General features: G+C 33.3%; 1 long non-coding RNA gene across 1 annotated transcript in view; it reads left to right on the forward strand.

Moving 5' to 3' along the window:
• Positions 1 to 4,025: 4,025 nt before the first annotated feature.
• LOC106104807 overlaps positions 4,026 to 19,290 on the forward strand; it is a 22,772-nt gene continuing 7,507 nt past the window's right edge. Inside the window, exon 1 of the long non-coding RNA XR_001225694.1 lies at positions 4,026 to 4,116. This is a non-coding gene — a long non-coding RNA (uncharacterized LOC106104807). The remainder of the gene's footprint in view (positions 4,117 to 19,290) is intronic.

Below are 19,290 nucleotides of genomic sequence, written 5' to 3' on the forward strand. Positions count from 1 at the left end.
ACCATGTCTTGTGCAACTCTCCCACATATCTGTATCATTAATACAAAACAACTGAAGAATCTGTTTGTATTTATTTGTAAAATTAATGGCCAGATATCATTTTTCATTTATTCTTAAAGATTTTAACAACACCTTACAAGGCATTAATATTTTGCAAAACAGACAAAAACTCACACAAACAATTGTTAAACCATTTTTTTTATTTATTTAGCAATAAAAATCTAATAATGACTTGAATACTTAAATATATCTACATAAATCGAATTGTATAATTACCTCAATCTAAGTTCATCTCCATGCATTAGTTTCATGTCGCTGTCAGTTTTAGCGAGAGTGAAGAAGGCAATTGTCTTCTTGTTCAAGCCCACATCCCAACGTACTTCTATACCCTCCTGTGTCTGGGATTCCTTCAGCCTTTTGTCATAATCCGCTTCTAATTTCACAAGTGGGCCAAATATATTTTGGTACTGGTAACCATCTTCATATCTGAAATAATATAAATAAAAAATTAAATACCAACCACAATTTTTTTTTTGACATTCGAGACATTCTACGCACATGTACAATTTACAAGAAAAATAAGATTTTACGTTTAGTTTAAACATTATCGATTTCTAATATATAAAAAAAATTGTAATGTAATTTTGCACCTTAGCAGAACCTGATGGGGCTCCTCATCTACTCCAGGTTTCTCCAGATCTTGAAACGTCGCATCTACATTGTCACGCCAGAGTTCCTCCAGACGGCCGATTTGTTGAGGCGACACCTGATAAAATTACAAACTTATACACCAAGAATCTCCTAATTTCATTTGGTATGATGGATAAATATTAAAAATTTATTAAACCCAGCTAACTGTTGACCCTGAAGAGAAATATATGAATAGTAAAATTGATTCAGTAAGTTAGGCTCATTTAGGTTCATACACTTGAAAACCAGGAAGGTTATATTTTAGAGTCAGTCAATTTTAATAAACTTAATATACAATTAACCCCTAAATGTATGATATATACATCAGTCTTTTCTTCCTTACCAAAAATCGTTTTTTTCTTTTTTTTTTTCTCTTAATCTATGTTTAATTTACTACCCGTTTCAATTTATGGCATTTAAAAAGAAAAAGTCGTGCATTTAAGGGTTAATAATTTACTTACTTGACGTGCCCTCATTTGCTCCGTTTCCGAGGGCACCTTTACCAGCCAAGACAAGAAGGCTCGGTCAGCTGAAGAGATAAATTTACATATAAAATCTCATTTTATGTTATAATTATAGAAAAGTTAGTTGAAGACTGAAGAAAGTATAGATGACTTGAATGAGAGAGGATGTGTAAACAGGAGTGAATTCAGATGAGACCTGATAGTATGGAAACATACTGTGAGACCCTCAGTAAAGAAAAGGGCACTTTTAATTGGGAACATTAAAAACTTACAAATCAACGGTTTCCATTGTTCTTGATCCCAATTCATATCTTTCAAGGAACTTTGAGCTGCACATGGTTGACTGAAAATATAATATTTGTGAGTACATAATACTAGATGTAACAACATAATTGCTTTTTAAGTTTTTACTTAAAAATTTGATCATTGTCATTGATTTGAACTTGATAGCTGCCTGCAGATGTGTTAGTATACCGTAAGAATGTCAGATAAATGTAAAATATGCAAATATGAAACTAGAAAATAATAAAAACATATTGGTACAAGAACAAGTCAAAATGCTTAACACCTAAATGACACTTTATTGCAAAATATATTTTTTTGTTATGCAACAAATTACACAGTTACATAAACATAATAAGGCATATAAAAGCAGTAAAAAGTAGATTATTACATCTGTCATTATTACAGTATCATATAGATAAAAATCTGGAGATTCCCGATCCTAGTTTGAACAATATCTAAATTTTTGTATATTTATCTTCAAAGTTTGTCTACTTTTCAATATAATTATAACCAATATGAAACTCACCGACACAGCAATACAACAACAGAGTCCGCTTTAGCGGGTATGAAACCGAGGACAAAAACATTCCTCGCTCCACACGAATAACACTCCAGTAATGTTTCCCCGAGAGGTCCATCTCTATGCAATGCTGCTTCCTTATGTTTAGCTCTCACTAGATGATTGATGATATGGGAGCCTGATGTGTTACCACGTCCATTACAAAACCTACAAAATAATTATTTTAGTAGGAACGATTTGATTTTTGTATGTACTGAAATAAATACAGGCTTAATTTCAAATTCCTTCACTATTAGAAAGTTTCATTATCACTGAATAATAAAGTATATAGATTACAATTTTTAACCCCTGCACTGATGTGGTCATGAGCAAAAACTAGTATATTTAATATATATAATTATTAGACTTTGTTTATATATCAATTTTTAGTATTAAATTCATAGCAATTGAGTTTTTACTATCATTTTTTTTAGTGTATTACAAAAAAACCCATGTTTCACAGTATATGTTGAGTGCAAAATACAACCTCTTTGGCTGACAAGCAGTATGTATACAGCCAAAGAGGTTGCATACTGGCCACCAAGGCTTTTACCGTTGGTTAAAGAAAATATATAAAAAAAGATGAATAAGAAGTCAAGATGTGATCCAGATAGTTTTGAGTTTTTTTGTATATATTTGTGTAAATAAGTTTTGTTAACTGTCGGTAACAAGTTAAACAGTATACGCTCTAAATATTTTTGGCTATCAACCCTTTTTTACTTTATTGTGTATTTTATATCAATTAAAAAATATATTTAAATATTAGCATTGTTATTTCAACTATATACTCCTGGGAAAAAGCTACATGTCAGTCAGAAAACATGAGATAGTACTAAGGTTATAGTAATGTTTGGTATCAAAATAAAGCATTGTTTTGATGTATTTATGTAACTTACCACTTGTTACATATGTTACACATTACGACAGTGGCGGGGTCGTGGATACCACAGTACTTGCAAGCGTGATCTGGCAGCTCCTTACTTCCATACAATGCCTCATCTTCCTCCTCAAATTGCAATTCTGCAATAGTATTGGTGACGCCAGTGATCTTAGAACTTAAATCTTGACGTCCTATTCCATTCACCTAAAATATAATAATAAATTACAAGTAACGTAACAGGTGACATTAAGGTTATGGTATTCAAAGGACCACTGACTATTTACCTGGTTAGATGTACTTAAACCATGATCGTGTTGCGACGCCTGAGTTTGGCTCTGTGATGGTAATGTAAAATCTGTGAATTCAAATTCGGACCCCTGGGTATCAGCACCAATAAGATCCGCTTCCTCCGTGTCCAAAAACGTTAGAGTTTGAGAACTAGGTCCGTATGCGTCGACACTCATTTTTACAAGATATGTTCAGGATGATGAAATGAATAAAAATGTCTCAAAAAGGAATATGATGCACAATTAAACCAACATCCCATAACAACTACGTAATAGTCAAACGTGTTGCAGAGGATGATGTTGATGATCAAGAAAGTTCGCCATATTAGAAGTAATTTAACATATGGTTTGTTTCCGTCAGCAAAATAAGTGGCGATTGGTGATTCAAAGCGAATGAAGTCAAAGCCACCAATAGCATTGTCAGAATTCCTTTTTCAGCCAATAACATATGTTGATGACGAATAACCATAGACTATATAAACTTTCTGCAAATGTCATAGTGCTACAATGATATAGTCAAACAAGGATGTCGAGTTAGGGAAGCGCTGCTGTCGAGAAAAACCATGAAATGACAGCAACAGTATGAAAAGGATCTTTTGACAATCTTTTGACGTTGGTACTAGTGAGCCGTTACAATTTAGTTTAAGATATGGCCACGGGGTCAAATATTCCTCTCGGTCTATGCTGCTCCGGTATTGTTTTTTTTTTACATAGACGATTATGTCATAGACAAACTATGTCACTTTGGTCACAGATATACAATAAAGGATACATGAATAAAATGAATACCTATTTTATTTTATACATCTGTATTTACATATATAATAAAATGTATATGTATATATAGGCATGAATTATTGTATACCCACTGGAGAGTAATTATGTTTGTCACAGTTAAGTTTGTATGTTTTATTTCGACCTCAAAGAACTTGGAACATGAGGAGTCTTTCAGTAAGTATTATTGAACATAATTTCATTCTTTAACCTTTTTTTGAGCGCGTTTACTGGAACTAGTTCCCTAGTCGACTATATCTATTTTCGGCTTGTCAGCAAAGTTGGCACTGGTTTCTGTAAATATAGGTCGTATCGACAGAGTAACGACATTGAATTAGTTGATTAATACTGTTACTAAAAGAGACCTTTAGTAGAGACTCAGAGTGTACAAGTTACCGTTATTTAAATCTTAGATATAGACGCGGTAAATGTATGGAGTCTTGTAACATTTACTTTTTTAAAGATAAGTATTTAATAAACCTTTTCATAGAATATCTAGTGAAATCAAGTAATTTTCATAGGGCATTATTCACATTTCCAATTTTCTCTTTTTAAATAAAACAACTATAACGCGGCATACTTCGCTATACCACTTTCACTGTAGTTTGCTTTTTATAGCAGTATAGTCACAAAAAGAATCTGTCGGTTAAAAATCCACAATTTGTTGTCGTTCTGAGAATTACTTTTTTTCATTTATAAGCGCCATATTAGATTTCGAATCGAATTCTGGACGTCGTCATACAAATAGTAAAGAAATAATCGGGTTTGATCGTTTTTAGTTTATTTCATACAAACAATGACCAATATAGTTAAACTTATTAAATATTTCTTGAGACATTATATTAAACTAGTTAAAAATCAAGGCTTAACTTGCCTGTACATAGGTTATATTGTTACTGACGAGTTCTAGACCCATCGAAGGTTCTTTTTAGAATCAGTAGATGGCGTGACGCGACTATTAACCCACAAACCCTGTTATTTAAACCAGGCATATATGTACTTTGATGGATTTTGTTAGTTGTAGTCGGCACATAGTGTCGGGAATCGAACCCGAACCATAGATTGTAATTTCAGTGCCTAATCAATACGAAGCCGATCTAGAATAAGGTAAAAAACTGTCCTTGGCTATAATCTTAACTATAAGTGGTGAGTATTTTTTTATAATTGGTTTTTAAATTTGTTTTTTACTTAATTTTATATTTATTGATTTTAACATAAACGCAATAATTGATAAATTGTGATATTAGCTGTATCATTTTTATTGTAACTATAACGTTTTAATTATATCTTTTATTATAAAGAAATAAAGCTTGCACCCTAAAGTCCCTGACCCAAACATGTTGGGGGGAATTAGAGTGAGGCATAGAGCCGCCCAATAAAAAAAAATTATTGGCGAATGTATACATAAGTATAGTAGTTAGTCTAGAAATAATTTAGAACTTATCACATACTGAACGCTACGAGATGATCTTGCGTATTGCAATGGAAACCACAGAAACGCGTAATGTTATAAAACCGATAGATACAGTGCATTTTAGTCTAATTTAGACAGCGGCCGGTTTGGCGCCGCGCCAGTCCAACATAGATTTATCACTTCGTACATAAATAGGAACATCATCAAAGAATTCAGAAGTGTTCGCTCTTCTGCGAGCTTCCGCGAATAAATATTACAAAAAAAATGTCTACTTCTGATTACATCGATATCTTTTCATATTGCAACTAGCTGTTCCCGTGTGGCTTCACCCGCATTAAATTATAAAAACATTATTTTAATTGTCAAATTATCAATTACAAATATCAAAGTGACATGACATGATGACAACCTTGCTTCCTTGATGTTGGCAGCAACTTATGGTCTCTTTCCCACATTAGGCTTCATTCAAAATATTAACCACCTAAGTTTAATGGCGTCAAAATATATAGATTAAATCGTGACGCAAGTGTAGGGCTTTTTATTAAAAAAAGAGATATTCATAAATATGTTGTAATTGCTGACATCTTAGGCAACAAAGAAGTGTGTGTTTAAGCTTTATTATAATAGTATAGCATAGAAGTATAGATATAAAATCTTTCAAAGTAGATAGTTTGAAGGTTAAATTCGTCTTGTAGTAAAAAACATAGCGCAAACAAATCTTACAAATTAAGTTAGCCAAGTTTAGCGAAAAATTAAAAACGTAGGCTTTTGTAATTATGATAAACGTGTATCGAGATAATATCATTTCATAAAATCATCTTAGTCTCCATTGAGGAGCTCGGAGATTTTCATAAGTTGGAGGCGACCATCCCTTAGACTATGCTGGCCCAGTATGTGTTAGTTGACATCACACAAATCTTCAAACTTCTTTGCTATAAAGTAAAAATGGAAGAAAGTTGTTAACGCTAATTGGCGTACAAAGTACAAGCTTCTTCAATTAACAAAGGGTTAGTAGGTACTTAAATTGTCAGGGTTACAATAATAAAGCAGTATCAGATTTCGTCGCAGTACTCACAAATCGTCCACTAATTGATGCGATTGCCTCCACTGATGCGAACGATGCCCTTTACCAGATGTTTTGTTTGTACTTTTTCAGAGTAATTGATGTCCGGAATGAGCGTAAGCAGGTTAAATACTTTGAATTGATAATACTTATGTTGTTTTAAGAAGGATCGCATAATATGTATTTCCTGCTGTTATAGTTCCGTGGTCATAAATATCTTTATAACGTTACTATATCATGATAATGATGATTCTACTAAAGAAAGCTTTGAAATAAAATTTGGTCACAATATACATTTTCGGCATAACAAGAGCTTCACAATATCTGACCGTTTTATAAATTTCCCTGGTCATTTTTATTCTAATTTAAAGAACTAGAATATTTTAATACAACAAACCTCTAATTAAGTAGTATAGATTAACAAAGATTTCTGACCCGGTGTGCAAAAGACAAATTAAATTATAATAGCACACTAGCGCCCCCTTGTCAATGTTAGAAATATCCGATTATCTTCTGCGCTGAATGTAAAATGTAATAGAGACGTAGTTAATGGACAAAAGGAAGTTTAAGAATGAAAGGGAGCAATAATAGTATGATTTAATTAAAACGTCTAGCGGCGCCGTGCGACGTGTTCATGACAATTGTCGGCAATTGGTAGGTGGCGCCACTAGTGATGTCACCACTTCGCGCACGAATAGATAAACACATAAACTGTGATTATAAAAATAAACAATAATTAATCACAAAAAACATTTTTTTGTATAAAATTAACTCCGCTTTTTTAAATTTTTTGTTTAAATTGCAAATTCGGTATAGTATTTTCGTCGAAACTATTTTTATAATTTTTTTATAGGAGTCACTATTTAAATACTGGTTATAAACGATATCATTAAAAAAACCTATTAAATTTTATTTTAAGTAGCATATACATTACATATGTCTTCAACGTGCGCCCAAATAAAGAAGTTGATGTTAATATCATAGGTTTTTGCTGTATTGAATTGCGAGAATTTATTAATAAGGCAATCATTAAAGTTTCATTACAATTAATAAAAAAAGAACCTTTATCTGTGAATATCTTTATTTGATTTCCTTTTAATTTAAGGAAACAATTGTTAATGGATTCGTCTGAAAAATATTTCCTCTGATTATATTAAGATAAAAAGTATTTAAAGATTTTGTACATAAAGAACAAAAACTTGGAACCACTTCATGTTTACTTCCGTGCTTATCTGTGATGTAAACAAATTATAATTATTCTGCTTCAATGTATATTGTATTTATTTCATTTAATTCCAATGCTTAATTTACGTAAACTAAGAAATATCAATTTCATAGATGGCGGTAATAACGCTATTCATAGATAATCACGCCATCTATTGAATTATTTTGTAAAATTGTTAGATGAGTCATGAGTCACATTTTGTAAAAGTTTGTTGTTTAAAAGTGTTATTTGACTATCAAAACATATAATTCAGTAAACAAGTATTTGATATCTAAGTTCTTTTCTATTTCCAATCATTCATTAAAGAATAATTTACATTTAATTTAATGTTAACTCAATTAAGTGGAGCTACAGCGACCTAAGGTGGTCCTCGGCCTCTGACAATAAATTCTTCCATTTTCCTTGATTCTGCTTCCTCTAACCACAATCTTAAACTTCGAGCTCCCTTAGGTCTTTCCATCTCATCCAACGATACTTGGGACGGTCAATTTAATATTAACTTTGTACTTATTGTTTTTCTATTTAGCGATCTGGGTGGTATTATTAATTTACATGCTCTTACTAAATTAACTTTTTTCATCTACCTGTGCTTGAGAAGGTCAGTGATAAATGATTTTGAAGGTAAAATATCGTTAGAAATTAAGTTGAATCATATTTTTTCTGCCTGTCCTTCTTAGTACTAGCGCGTAGTGTCCAGAAATTCTTTCGGCGATTTAACTCCGTGACTGGTTTCGAGTTAACAAGTAAAATAAGAGTTTTGTTATTTAGGGACCCACAGAGGTATTTGTTACAACGGCTCCAACTAACAATTGGGATAATTTAACAAACACTGCTTTAACAGTACAGGAATACACAATATAACATAACAAATATTAATTTACAAATATCGGTCAAATAAATACGTAATCGATATCGAGTTTTGTTACCAGAAGTAGCTGTTAGTAGCTGAAACCCAGATAAGTCTTTAAAATTATTGTGATTTGTGGAAACTTGACTTGAAATACTGAAACCAGAATTATAGGTTGAGAATTAGGTACTTAATGTTATTTATTATTTTTCAATTTGACCATAGACGACAGTAATGTTAAATATTTTATTATTTAGGCGTCATGAAGGTAATAGAAATTCCACGCTCCATATGGTTTTATTTTGTTACGTTCGAAAAGTTTAAGATCAGACGAACGATTGGATACGAAAACCTTCTCGGAATCGAACCGACTCTGAATTAACTTTTGTAATCGCGGCCGGACAATGTTTTATTGTAATGCTCAAAGCCGCATGTCGACTAAGGCCACGTACTGACGATACTGTATTTATATCCAAAACGCACGAGACGGGTACTTTATCAGTTCTGTGGTTGCCCGCAAGCTTTGACGTTATCCCAAGTTTTGCGGAAGGTAAAAACAATCGGATGCTTTACGGACGAAAATTTCATCTTGAAAATGGACTCGATGCTTTACGTGACAATCTAAGTTACGAAGAGTTACTTCTCTTAAAATATGTAATTGTTATCTAGTACTTTGTCGTCATCATCATCATCAACTTGCCCTTATCCCTTATGGAGCGTCGGCACAGTATGTGCTGCTCTTCCATACATCTCTATCAGCCGTCATATCTGAATCTAGTACTTCGTAGTATGGGTCAAAATGATTCTACGAAAGGCACGGGGCACTACCGCATCCAGTTGTGTGTAAAACATCCGTATGTGCATGTCCTAAGACCTTATACGTTAAATTAATTACAGTTATAGTGTTGTCCATGAGTAATAAACACGTAGAGGAATTAGACATGCGTGGTACAGTTGGCGCCATGTCTCATCTAGATTCAAATCATATGTTAACGTTCGTGTTGACAGTTGAGTATGTTTTTAATATCTAGACGACCTCTAATATGTCGAGAAATATTTCCTTAAATATTACCTACTAGCTTTCGACCGCGATTCCGTCCGCGTGGAACAAACAAAAACAAAACTACTTCTTCCAGACTATCATCTACATCTATGCTAAATTTCATCGAGATCCGTTCAGCGGTTTAGGCTACAAACTCTAACAGACATCCATCTATCTAAACTTTCACATTTTTAATATTAATAAGATTAGTATTACGAGTAGTAGATTAAATATGTTATGTTGAACATAAAAATATATACACAATTTGATATCCTATAAATTCAATTATTTCCACAAAATCTATTTAGTATACAGACAAAAAAAACGTGACACACGTCATTCACTGACAGAAGTTTATTTTTTATAAGTTAACATTTAAGATCTACTCAGTATCTAAGTTATTGTCCAACACCCTTAAGGTATACTTAAATATAAGATAAATTTCCTTTCTAACGGTGAAAGAATTTTTAAAATCGGCCCAGTAGTTTTTGATTTATTTCATTACATAGAAAATACAAATATTTCCACTTTATAATATCAGTATAGATAACCCTAACGTTGGCAGAAATCAAGAGTTTCCTTTAACTTCTTCTAGTACATTCTTAAAACTGACAACGTCAACCAAATATAGAAACGATAAGCATTTTTACAAGTGTATGAATTTATCGTATAATAACAAAAGCATGTAGCGAGAGCATTTGTAGAGACAAACCCATCTGTTATTCCTGTTCCGGGTTTATGTAACAAGTAGGCGATAAGTTAAAGCGTGACCTATCGCTTTAAGTGAAATACGTGCAGGTATTACAACAAATAAGCTCTGAATGTTAATACCTGAGCATTTAACTTTCTTCTTAAACTATGTTAAGGAATGTCCACGTGAGACGTGATATTTGTTTTTAAGAAAAATAGATAAACCTGCCAGTTAAAAATGTTCTTTTGTTCTTTCTGAATTTAATTTGAAAAATCTTTTAAATTACTACCACTGACCTCTATAAATGGACAGGTTATAACTGGTATTCTGTGAATATTTTATTTTCGCCATTTTAACATTGACCGTTGATATAGATGATAAGGATTCGAAGTATGATGTCGATATAATTAACTGTAAGGCACTAAAATGGGCGTATTTTATCAAGAATAAACCAAGCTGTCTTTTTCTAGCAATTACCTATCTTTTTATATAGATTAGTGTACATCTCCTATTGGTTGTAGTTCTGTTTCATTTAAGAACTCCAGTGCAGTGACGCTTGTATTAACAGTATTGTTATCCCTTACATTTTGTTTGACTAAATAGGGACCGCAATGTATACCAGTGTCACACTCTATTACATACAGTTACATAACTTCCGAAACAAAATAAATGTTGTATTCACAAATATTTGAAGATAAAAACAAACTTGCATTTGGTCGCTATTAATCAGTATTACATAATTGCGATCTGGCAATTTATATTATTGGGGAAATGCTAACAGAATTGATGAGTGGGTCACGATAATAATAGTAAAACAAATGTAATAAATTCGATGATTTGTCATACTTTAAAAATAAACAGTATAATCCTCTCTTCTGATAATACCAATAAAACCAAACTCTAATAGAGTTAAGAACGTAAGTTGTCTAATATGACTTTTGACTGCAATTTTGTAAATGAACGCGGTATGGTGTTTCACCAATGGAAGCCAACTCTTATATCTTATGTGATGTACATTTTTGGGACTATATAAAGTTTGATAGATGACAATCGTTTTTTTTCCCATGTGAAGAAGCCATCGTTGGTCATTGTCACCAGAAAATCAATAAACTTTTAAGGCTTGACTCGCGCTTGTTATCTAGCTGTTTTCTCAGTATAAAACAGTTATTACCTTGTAAATGTATATATTTATACGTAGAAAAATATTCTGTTCATGTTTAAATTGTAGCTCAGATATTATAATAATTTATCCGCAACGTCAAAACAAACCGGTCGCCTTTCGCTGCTAACATAAGAAGTCTTGACGATTGTAAACAGTTGCGTGCATCGTATTTAGAGCTTAGTGTATTCTTGGTAGCCAATGTCGGCCTGTTGCGATGATATGTCTGCACATACTGTCTAGACGATACTATTAAATAATGTAATATTCTAAATTTTATTATAATTACATAGTAATGACTATTATTGTTTAGGAATATTGCGGACATCCCTTTATTGCCAAAATACTCGTATAGCGTTACAATGAAAATTTGAGATTAAGAACAATGTGTAACAATTATTCTTTTAGATTTATAGTCTATCTGGTCAGGTCTAGCAATTTCCTACACTTCGATGACGGGCGTTGCTAGTCAATAATTTAGGTTAAATAAAGGGGAGGGGGCAACTACTAATAATATAGGTCTTGTAATAGTTTTTTATTTATTTTACATTTTTGTAACCTACTGGCTCAGCTCCTGTCATAGGTGTCTCCAGGGTCGGCTGCCCCTTCCCTCCCCGTGGAAATGCCCACTACATCAGTAGTAGTTTTAAAATAAGGTTAGGCGTTAATGTTAATCTATTATGAAGAGTAAATTCTTTCCAATTGCTAAGGAGGCGCTATCGTATGAAAATTAATAATAATTTATTCAACATTACATTTTATATTTAGATTGCTTACTCGGTAACAATGTAAGGATGTAACCAAAACCAGTTGTGAATTTTTAATTGGACTTCATCTTTACATGGGCAACTTGTAATTGTCTCTTAAAAGCTATGCTAAATATTTCAGTATTTAAATAACATCGCAAAGAAGCAATTAAGTAAAAAATAAAGTCGTTGTCTTAAATGATATACTTAAATAAACTGATAATTGAGCAAATTAGACTATCTTAAAACCTATGCTAAGTATTTATTACCAAGCGCCTCTTTCGTCTGATGCAGTTACACATAAAAATTCGCCTCAATTAGAAAAGTAATCTGTTCTTTCAGGGTAGTACATTCATAAGATATAATTTTATATCTTAAATTAACCTTACAAGAGTACGGAAACATAAATATCAGACCTACAATTCCTGCCACAAGATAATCAAAACATACTTCGTATTGTATTCAACAACTTAATTTTTTTACAAACATAAAAACGTCAGATGCAAAAGCTCAAGTAATTTTTTACTTGTGTTCATTGAATGGGAAGCTTTGTCCGACCTTCGGGGATCTTGCATTGTTTAAATAATCGATAAACTTGTTCTTAAATTTACCTACAATCATATCCCGATATTAAACAATGGCATGTATTTAGATTGCACAAATAAAAGCAAACTAACAAAGTTAATTTTTGACCTTTTCATTTGACCGCGCGGTTTCTATTAATAGATCAAAGAGGTCGAAAGCTTTTTTTTTAAATTTATCTTGACCCTACTCTAATAGGTGTTCTTCACCGTATAAGTAATGTACAAGTTTTCCTTTTACGTTATTGGCCTCGACGGACCTTAGAAGAATAAACTGTAATTACACAATTGTGTTTAGTAATTCATTATTAAAGTATGACGTGGGAATCGCCCAAATTTATACCTATGACGTAATTAGAGTTCTTTACGGTTGTAGATTCATCTCGGCTCCGAATATAGTCGGCAATTGAACCATGAAAATTGGGACCCTTTTTACTTGGTGACGTCAGCGAATACGTCATTGGTGGACAATTTTAGAATTGGTTTTAACACATGTTTTAGTCACTGATAAAGCTTACAGTCTGTTGATACCATAAAATGTGGTTGTAGTTATTTTTTAACGAAGCAAAACGAATTCAGAGTGCTGTTTTTAATTACGCAATCAGTTCGTTAATTCGTTTGGATCGAATCGTGTTAACAAAAATTTTAACATGCCCTTAAGATGTGCGTTATTCGATAAAATTGGGTGGATATATTTATTTCGAATTCCTTTAGTTATTGCGATTTTCAATATGGAGTTCCCATCATATACAAACATACATGCAATATACTCGCTATTATTGGTTTTAGAGAAACCATAACACCTTACTACCGTTCCAAACGTAGCGTAGCATCGAATTTTAAGGGTATTTTCGATGTAAAAATAACTTACTGTTTTAATTATAATTTAGTTAATACCAAAATAAAAAGATCTTAGAACTGTTTTCATTTCTTTTCGTGGTATGTACATCAAAAACTTTTGCGTGTCGTTCAACAAAAGTACTTAAATAATATTTTTTCTTTACACAACGTTTGTGGTCATTAATATATCTTTATTAAGGGCCTGCCCCACCACTGGCTGATAGAGGCTAAACAGCTTATAAATGACGTCACAGTCAGATAAGGGAACAAAATTCGATATATCCATCATATATTTACACCTTGGATTGGTATTACAATTTGGTGGGACAGGCTCTTACTCTTTTAAAAGTTTATAATGCAAATACTAGATTGTTAATTTAAAAGAAAAAACGGAAGTTGCAGATTTTTCTAACAAAGATGTAGCCCATTAAATTAGTAATTCACGTTGTAATTAATTCGAAACTAGTCCGCCCCTGTGCGAGGAATATTGATGAAGCGAACACGGGAACATTGTTCTGTCTCTCTTTCACATGCATTAATCAACCATTGCACTTATTTACGTGTGTCGCATTCTAATTAGAATTGCAGTCAATGATTTCTTATTTTCTTATTGCAATCTTACTAATATTATTAATACGAAAGTTTAGATGGAGGATGGATGTTTGTTAGAGTTTGTAGCCTAAACTGCTGAACAGATCTCGATGAAATTTGGTATAGGTGTAAAGGGTAGTCTGGAAGAACACATAGGCTATTTTTTTAATTCCACGCGAACGGATACGTTGGCAAAAGCTAGTTGAAAATACATTATTGTGGGTGTGAAGGTGAAAGTTTTTGATATTACAGGGAAATTACTCGGAATGATGGAAACAAATGTTGCTATCCCACTGATAAGTGGGTATTTAATGTACGCACGTTATATTTTGTATGTAAAATCCGTATTTCTTTACTTTTATGAAAGGTTTTTTTTCTGATGATAACAAATTAATTTATACTCACATCTTCACAACCAGCACTTAAAGTATTCTTAGACAGGTATTTTTTGTTTAGGGTCTAACTAAATCTAATTAAAGCAATATTATGAACGTAGGCGATACCTAATTGTGAGCGAGAACAATATTCTTATTAGGGACATCCTAAATTGCTGGTTAAGGGACCCTTAATTTCGAGAGACAATTTTTGTTAATAGACGTGTAATGTCCTAAAAAAACAGCGGGGAATATAATTTTCAGAGGCCTGAATCGTTTTTCGAGGCCAGTCTAACTTTCATTATTATTTCGTTGTGAATAGGCCTATAGTTCAATAATAGTAAAGAAAATTGCGACAATAACTCGTCTGAACGAATAGAATGGAGCTTGTTATTTTTTATTTATAGCACACGAAAATATAACATAAATTGGGACACAAAAGTTTCAATATGCCGCAAAAACTAACCTTTTTATAGCGGAAGAAGTTTCGTTTTCGTTTTACGAGTACGTTTACACGTGTAAATTCTAAACTATACTTTTTTCTTGTTCATTTTAATACAATTTAAAAGAGACAGAATAACATTTTAAATTGCTAGCTTTGTTCAATGATGTATCTTGTTCATTAGAAAGCAATGGTCGATCGCTTCCTCGGCCTACGCCCAATGACATGATCATTACACGCTCGATTACCTTCAAATAACCTCTTTACAGAAGTTCCCCGACCTCACATCGAATGTGGATCGATCTGATATCAATAAGGTTCATTGTAGTTGCTATTCCAACCGTATTGCTAGAGTAAGGTTGTAGCCGCCAAAATGTCGCCAATTTTGTGGCCCTTTAAAAGTATGAGTAGGGCGACGTTTTCTACGTGATTTGAATATGGAATACAATATTTTATAATTTGTATAAAACAATTCGCCGACTATCTGAATGGATGTAGAATATTAAATACTGTATTTGAAAAGTAGTCCTCAAATATAAATAGTTTTCGACTTTACTGCTTAACTGTCTGATACGTCGGATACCGTGTTTCTTCCGAAACACATTGAACTATGTTATCTCTTTCATGTATTTTGAATAACGCGAAATAACAATGTATTTAATACCAGTAAAGTCTTACAAAGTCGACCGCCCAAGTTCTCCCTTTGTATAGGCGTGGTTCAGTCTGAATTGAACGGAATTACTAACTTAATTCACCAACAACTCCATTTCGCAACATCTCCATATGGAACGCTTGCAGACATTATGTAACAGTTTCCTGAATGGCATGCCCGCGTCTCCGAGCACTGGATCGCAACAGAATTACCATCAATACAATGGACCCCATTGCCTCAATGTTTTGAATAATGTAAACGCACACTTATTAATGCACATCTGTCACCGACAAATTGAGTACGTCGCCCTTTTGTAATTCGCCCCGGAAAATCGCAAAGACTCGGCAAACGACTCTTTGTTAATACACCTCGAATGTCGTTTTGTATACGTGATGTGTGTGATACGTTTATTTGTGTGTCTTTACCATTAGCCAGGGTAAATTCCAAACTGGCGGCGTACACGATTTGTCGGTGACACATCCATTAATGACAAAACAAGTTTGCGAACGACCCATGCTCCGATACGCTCGTATCATCGTAATGGAGGCACGCCCGAGAGCACTGCGCCTTCGAATTTTACTTTATAATTAACATTTGTTATACCATTGGGTCGACACGAAAGGAACGGGGAAGTAACTGCTAGGATCTTTGCAAACAAATAAAGATATATTTACGAGGATAATTCTTATGGTTTTTGAAATACCGATCGAATTAATTGAAGTTATAATATGTATTGTAATTGTAATATGCATGCAATTGAAAGTATTCTTACTTGAAAAACTTAAACAAGTCTTTTAGAAACATTTCTTATCTCGGAAATATATCTGACACGGACGGTGGTTTCCTAACATTTTCCTTACAAAAAACGCATCTAAACAGCCGCTGATAATCATACTTCCCATCGTCAATTCTCCTATTACTGATTATTGCATGATTCATAAAAAAACGATGACACAAAGGAAGTTGTCTAATTTACAAGACCATTGTTTATTAAAATCGGAATTAATTGTTATTCAAATCAACTCCTTTGCTAAATAATTTCGCGGAAATGCTTCCGTTTCAAAATAAAAAAAATATTTTATCCTCGACGACAGATTACGAAACGAGACACGGCTACGTCAAAGAGATAATTAAAAATAAACATATCCCTCTATTAAAGCATGTCACCAGGAAAAAAATAGTGATAACATATAACTGCCGATTTTTATATCGTCAGTTAATATGTCTCCACCGACGGATTCAGAGCCTACCCTAGTTAGGGTTTGAATAGTCCATAGTTAACCACGTTGATACACACAATGTTTGAATCTCTTCAATACACAACATCTTTGAATTTCGCTGTTATGTTGGCTAAACGTAGATGTAATTTCTAAAATAAAATTACACATTTGTACACGTCGGGGATCGAATCTGGACGTGTAGATTTCAGTCCTTTTCAGTTCAGCGCTTATGAATAGCGCCATCGCTCTAAAAACGTTAAACTTGAAAACTACTTAATCAATATTAAATTAAAAAATACGGATAAAGAAGTAATGGTGGATCTAAGATGATTTGATGTCTTAAATCTCGTGATGATGAATTTAATAAGGAAAAAACATAAGAACTAGGTATTTTGTACGTTGTTCCCAACGTGTAAAAATGTCCCGAGAATTATGTATAAGGCGCTGCAATTTTTTCCTCACTCGCTTTTGTATAATAAATATAAAAATCGACAATCACACATTTTTCCTTTAGAAACAAAAACAAAGGATGAAACATATTTTAAATGACGTAGTTATTATAATAATAATAAAATTTTGAATGACGTCGATTGTAAGAAATCAGTTTTGCTTGTTTTTAATGCTAAAATAAGATAACTTCGACTAAATTATATGACTAATATGTTTCCATGTTTAAATTTCCTCCTTCAGTACTTTTTAAGGTATTTAACAAAAACATCTATGTTTTATTTTAGCAGAATAAATATAACTACGGTTCCTTCCACCTTGTGTGTAAATACCTGTGTGTAAAGGGGCGAGCTGAAAACCAGCGCAGAAACGGCCTGCGCCGTCTATGCATTAGCTGAGCTTGCCGCCTTTTGCCACATTTTCTTTTTTTACTAGCTTTAAGGTTGATGTATGTAAGATTTCATTTGTAGCTTGTTTTTGTTTAACAATATTTGGTACGCACCTGAGAATTACCTATGCGTTTTCACTTGTGTTCCATTCATTAAATTAGGCCGAATTTGTACCTGTCCATCATGGCCACACCCCTAACTTTTTTTGCCAAACTCATCGGGGCAAAGGTCAATCATAACAAATTGCTTTTTGCAAAAGAACGTTGTACCCCACCTTATTTATGTTCATTACCATTGACTATTATAAATATTGTTGTTCTTATTATGATCGTGATTCCTGGTACCTACTTAATGAAACAAAAAAATAAAGGCCAATTTTTCCTACAATCATTTCGAGGAAGAAAACTTATTCGCGAAAAAAATTAACCACGAATAAGGCTTCCTTAACTTTAACTACATAATGTCGCGGGGAATGCATTTACGCACTTCACCGTCCATGCTACGGAGGCAGCAGGTACAGTTTCGTGTGGGACTCCCGGCCTTATAAATTCCGGCCGGACTACCCACTAAACCCTGCGGTGTTCTCCTTCGCCCAACCGGGCCGTGGCATCTACGTTTCTACGTTAGTTTATCCACGACCCGGCTTGGGGGAGCCCCTTGGTAGGGACTCAACATGTGTAGGGAGGGGTCAGATGTTAAACCCCTCCCATCACCCTACGATGATGGCACCCTTGGAACACAACAGGGGGCACATCCGCCACATTCGCCAATCTTAATATTATGAATGCGAAAGCTTGGATATATTGATGTTTGTTGTTATATAACTCCAGAACGAATGAACGCATCAATTAACAGACCATAGACTAAACTTTTTTTTTAAAAACAAAACGGATATAGCGGGACAACTAATACTTAATAATATTGCGATAAACAAATGAGTCTGATTAAATCCTAGAATTATAAACAGTGAGCTTTTTATTTAGTTTTAGCGTTAGCGTATTTTCCTGACAGCGTTCCTGGTAACTGAAACCCGGGAAATGTTTTGCAAATATAATGAATCAGCGTCTATTTTTCTGTCTCGTTCCTTGAATGTATAGATTAAAGATGCAATACTTGAGGCGATATTGTAGTGTTTGAAGATAAGACTAAATTAATCTAAACCCAAAGGCCGGCAACGGATTCGTGTATACTCTGATGTTGCGGATGTCCATGGTCATCGATGATCACCTTAGTGGTTCCCGCCGTTTGACCCCTTCTGTTTCAGAAAGAAAACAAACATTTGTAGTAAACTAGCTTTCGCCCGCAACAACGCCCGCGTGGAATAAAAAAACAAAAGCAAGTAAGCCTATTAGTTCTACTAGACTATACTCTACATATGTGCCAAATTTTATCGAGATCTATTTAACTGTTTAAGCTACAAACGCTAACAAACATTCAACCATCTATCTAAACTTTCGCATTTATAATATTAGTAAGATTGATAGGTAGATAGTGTATCGTCCTTAGTATTTTTAGTACAGTTAACTAAAATACATTCAGTTTTCTATCTATACTATTATAATAAAGCGTAAACACACACTTCTTTGTTGCCTAATATGTCTGCAATTACAACATATTTTTGAATTACT

The sequence above is a fragment of the Papilio polytes genome, unplaced genomic scaffold, assembly GCF_000836215.1.
Source record: "Papilio polytes unplaced genomic scaffold, Ppol_1.0 DF823399.1, whole genome shotgun sequence".
Taxonomy (NCBI): domain Eukaryota; kingdom Metazoa; phylum Arthropoda; class Insecta; order Lepidoptera; family Papilionidae; genus Papilio; species Papilio polytes.